This window comes from Octopus bimaculoides, chromosome 5, assembly GCF_001194135.2.
Source record: "Octopus bimaculoides isolate UCB-OBI-ISO-001 chromosome 5, ASM119413v2, whole genome shotgun sequence".
NCBI classification, from domain to species: domain Eukaryota; kingdom Metazoa; phylum Mollusca; class Cephalopoda; order Octopoda; family Octopodidae; genus Octopus; species Octopus bimaculoides.
In genome coordinates, this window is record NC_068985.1 from 18,199,309 (window position 1) to 18,204,384 (window position 5,076).

The 5,076-nt window shown below is 36.7% G+C and overlaps 1 protein-coding gene across 3 annotated transcripts in view; it reads left to right on the forward strand.

Annotated features, from left to right (window-relative positions):
- The window catches only part of LOC106871753 (uncharacterized), a 43,808-nt gene that overhangs the window by 14,238 nt on the left and 24,494 nt on the right, over positions 1 to 5,076 (forward strand). Inside the window, exon 1 of one of the 3 annotated variants that reach the window (XM_052968164.1) lies at positions 1,795 to 2,031. The exons of 1 other annotated variant lie outside the window; for it this stretch is intronic. The gene's annotated coding sequence lies outside the window, so the exon portion shown is untranslated. Of the gene's footprint in view, positions 1 to 1,794; positions 2,032 to 2,953; positions 3,544 to 5,076 lie in introns of those variants that run through there. One more of the 3 variants, XM_014918384.2, reaches the window with a different exon arrangement.

Consider the following 5,076-nt stretch of genomic DNA (forward strand, 5'->3'; position numbering starts at 1 on the left):
TATGCGGTCTGTACCTTTCGAAAAATATAACTATATAACTACATATATATATATATATATATATATATATATATATATATAACAGATTACAAAAAAATGGGACAAGAACGCAACAGGCGACAACAAAATATCCAGACAGATGATACAAAAAGGGACAAGAAAAAACAAGGACTGGTCATTCGGAGTTTTCTTTCCTCAGTCGAGTTCCATATCATCTTTGCAGTTTCGGCTGGTTATACTCGATACTGCTCCAATCTGGCCAGCCCCAAGCAAAATCTAAGCTAAGAACACTAGATTCCTTGGAAGAAAGCAGCGAATGTATACGAAAACAAGGACGGGAAAAAAACGGAGAAATGGTACACAAATACAAATGCAAACAACAGAACATTAACAACAGGTGTCTTTCGACTAAGGACGAATTAAATTAAGCTGGCGTGTGTGGAAGTGAAGCCTTTCAGCAGGGACATAAGAGATGACATGCATAGGAAGGAATATAGATGTTGCACAGATGGTAGTATAACCAAGAAAGAAAGGTCAGGCTTAGCAGAACAACGGCCACGTGGAAGGAGAGGAGAGAGGTTGAGGCAGAGGGATACAAGAATTAGGGAGGGACGAGAAAGTAAGAAAAAAGAAAAGGGACAGAGTGAAGTGAAAGGGGAGAGAAGGCCAAGAAATGTGAGAGAGGGGGGGCGAAAGAAAGAAGAGTGGAAAGAACGAAGTGTGAAGGGCTGAAAGAAAGTATGAAAGAAAAATTGAGCCTTACAATATATATATATGCATCAGCATCAAAAGTAACATCATCATTTTGCATCTAATTTTCCATGCTTGTATTTCAACATACGTCGTTGTTTTCGACATTTACATGGGTTTCAGCATTTCATTACGTGTCTTCTGTGTTCTTCCTTTTCTGCAGTTTCGTTACGCAATAAGCAGCCTTCCTACACATGATGTGTCCGTACCAGTGCTATCGTTTCTATACTGCAAGGCTTTTCCTTCTTACACTCAGCACATTTGTGCTCTGACATTCATGCACACTAATATTACTCACATAAACACACCTACACATACACAGACACATACATACATACATGCATATATATGTGTGTTTGTGTATGTATATACTTATATGTTCATATATAATCATGTGTGTATGCGTGCGTGTGTGTATATATATATATATATATATATATATATATATATATATATATATATATATATATACACACACACATACATATACATATGTTTTTATATATAACTTGATATAAAACATTTATTTACAATAAATAAATATACACATCACATGCATATAACCATATACACATATATGTATGCATGCATTTGTGTGTGTGTGTGTGTGTGTGCTTTTGCGTGTGTGTCTGTCAGTCTGTCTGTGTGTATAAAGTCAGTTGGTGTAAAAGGCTTTATATACTCCCCACTGAATGATTTATTTCTCGGATTTTCTGGATTTTCAGTTACCCAGAAACATTACATTACACCACATCGTAATTGATTGCCACGTGGATTGATAGCCATTTACAAATGAAGAGCTTACTGTGATGGTCGCATGATTCTCTGAATCTACATTTTATACTACTATTTTATCAATATATAAATATGTATATATGTATGTATGTCAAGTCGCTCTTGGGCGCTACTAGTAACATGTAAGCCAGAACAACCTGTTGCATGGCCGGGTCGTCGGCATCTAAACTGGCAGCCTTATCAAGCTTGCTTGGTGAGGAGGGTGATTATTGGACATCCTGCAGATTCAAGGCTGGTTATACAGTCTCCATGGTGAATAAGTAACACAACTCTAACCCTAACCCCAAACAGGACGCTGGTCCGTTTAAGGGTTCAAGACCATCGACCCCGAAAGGATGAAAAGCAAAGATGACCTCGGCAGGATTTGAAAACCGAGCATTAAAAAAGCTGGAAGAAATTCCACTAAGCATTTTGTACAACGTGCTAACGATTCTGCCAGCTCTCTGCCTTTGATCTAACATTAATAAACCAGAAAATAATATCCAGGTAAGCCATACTATTTTCTGACAAAACTAAGAATTTGTATGAGGTAGATAATACTTGATATGAACTGCTGCAAAATCAGAGTGGCAGAAGAGAAAATCCACAGGCAAGTGACAATATGTACAAAGAAGCTAAAGAGATATAGCAATAAAGTTAGATACAGACAGTAGGATAGAAACAGTAGTGAGGTACAATGACCTCATCACAATCAAGTTACCATAGAGCTAACTTCACTTCAAATCCTAAACGAGGTTGATAAAGTTGCTAAATCGGAGAGTGGTAAGGTAAAGCCAACAAACATACTTGTCTATTACATAGGAGGAATTTCAACCATGTTTCGTGGTCTGCTACCACAACAGCTCCTTTATAGGATCCAGTTAGCTGAAGACATCATCAGGAGGAACCACGTCCGGTTTCGGCCCCTACTCCTCTACCGTTTTGACGTGGCGGGGCCCCTCCTTTCGGAGGTGTCTTCAGCTCTGGTGTTGGGTGCATGTCTTCTTTCACTGTTTGTGACTGTTCTAATTCAACTGTGGAATGTCCCTCGCTATGGTTATATATTCAAGCTAATCGATTTTTTAAATATTATTGGGTTCTCATCACTTGATCAATCCCAGAAAAGTAAATAGCCTGCCTCCTTATATATACAACAAATCCAATAGCTTCAGAGAATTGGAGCTACTAATTTGCATACTATCAGTATCTTATATCACCAACCTACATCATAAACACACACACACACCGCATACAATACACACACACAGTTACATAAATACATACATACATGCATACATACATACATACATACATACATACATACATACATACATACACACATACATACATATATACCACATCTATCCATGGATTGATTATTCAAATTAACAGAAAGCTATAAATAACGCCAATGCAGCTGAGCAGGAGAAAACCGAGAACAGCTTATACAGAATTTGAGAAAAGCTTTCACCAAAAGCATGCAATGACTTCCTAGAATTTTTCGAGGTAATAGAACCAGTGGCCATCAAGGAAATATTTGAGCTGATCTCGGCAATGAATGGAAAATGCAAAACGTCAATGCAAAAGATATGGAGAATTTACTAGTCTCGTAGTTAGAGTTTATTTCTTTAAAAAGCTGCAGGAGTTAGCAGAGCCATGTTTTTAAAGTGGAACTGGAAGACTCAAGAAAGAAAGAACTTTTACAACTGAAATCTTCCATATCAGCATCACCAAGATTACGGGAATCATAAAGTGGGATGTACGTTGCATGACTCTGACTGGAAGCGCAGTTGTAAGACAAAGAAAAGTGTTCTGGACGTGGTATGCTGTCGCTGTGAATTGCTTTATGAGTGAAGGTTCGTGAAAGACAGATGATATTCGATGCTTTCTTTGAAAAGAAACCAGCGTACGAGGAAGAACTACAGTTTAAACATTCATTTAAACATTCATTTAGACATTCAGTGTAGATATAACATCATCTACTCTACTTGTCACTGGTGTTTTTTAATCGAATTAACGGTGAGTAGACATTTGTATGCATAATTGAAGATGATTAACTTACATCATAATTTTATACCATTAGATCTTAATTAAAGTGTGTGTATGATAGAGTGTGTGTGTGTGTGTGTGTGTGTGTGTGTGTGTGTGTGTGTGTGTGTGTGTGTGTGTGTGTGTGTGTGTGTGTGTGTGCCTGTGTGTGCGTGTGTATTTAATTTTATAATTTTAGAAGGTTCTTTATAATTTTAGACAACTTTACTTTTTCAATCGTCATTTGTGCAGGTATAACTTTTAAAAATAGATTGTATCTGTGTTATGACAGCGAGATTCTGTTATAAATACATTAATACATACATACATACAGACATACATGTTATAAATACATTAATACATACGTACACATACATACATACATACATACATACATACATACATACATACATACAAACAAACACACTCAAACACACATACATATAAATATATTTATACATATTTATATACATATTTATATACATATACATACACACGCATTACTAGAGCTGTTTTTAATTCGTAATTTACTCCCACATATGCATCGCCGTGGCGCATCATCAAATAGTTTTCATGCTATTTGCATATAGTCATAAACAGGGGGTTGAGTTCGTCTTCGGTTCGATCTAAGTACATGGTGTTGATAAGCCACAAAGATGGTAAAATATCGGTATCCACTAGTCTTAGGTTCGATTCGAGGCGAGTTGTCTGTCTTGCCTCGTCTATAACTTTCAGGTATTTTAAGACCCAGCATTATTAGGGAGTCTCCCTAAATGCTATCCCTCAGCAAATTCGGCGAATAAACAAAGCACATACATTGCCTATGGGCGATCAATATGTATGTATGTTTAGAGAGATAGAGGTTACTATGTTTGAATCTTGCGCTGTGTGTTTTCCTTCTTGTCCGGGCTTAATTTTTCGGATCTAGTTAGTTTCATCCGCAAATGAGCACCCTTTAATTTTGCTCAGATTGCTTTCAATTTTGGTGTATCGATGCAATACTGAATTTTGATTACGATCAACCAATTACTTTATCTCGTAAATTAAAGAATCTGATGTTATTTCGAATTAAAGTTAGGAAATTTGGGTAATTTTAGCCAATCAACAGACAGCGTAGCATTAGCAGCTTGTTAGCATGACAACCGCACGCGGTGTTGTGTTTCACTCCACCCGTGTCTGTGCCGCAAGTTGTTCTGTGTTGATTCTTAACACCACGAGATTCTTTTCACACGCGTGTTTTGTTTTAATATTTCTGTGTTAGTATATTACATGTTTTTCTCTGCTTCTGTCTGTTAGTATATTTCTGTGCTTCTGTGAGTCAGTATTTTTCTGTGCTTTTTCTGAGTGTTATTATTTTTATAAATTTTTCATTTCATATATTTTCGGGACAAATTCTTTGTTGACCAGTGTTATTCTTATCGTAGTTTACAAATCCAAACATGAAAACTTTACTCAACTTTGGAGTTTTGGAGACAGACGCCACCTTTTCATACACACACACACACACACACACACACACACACA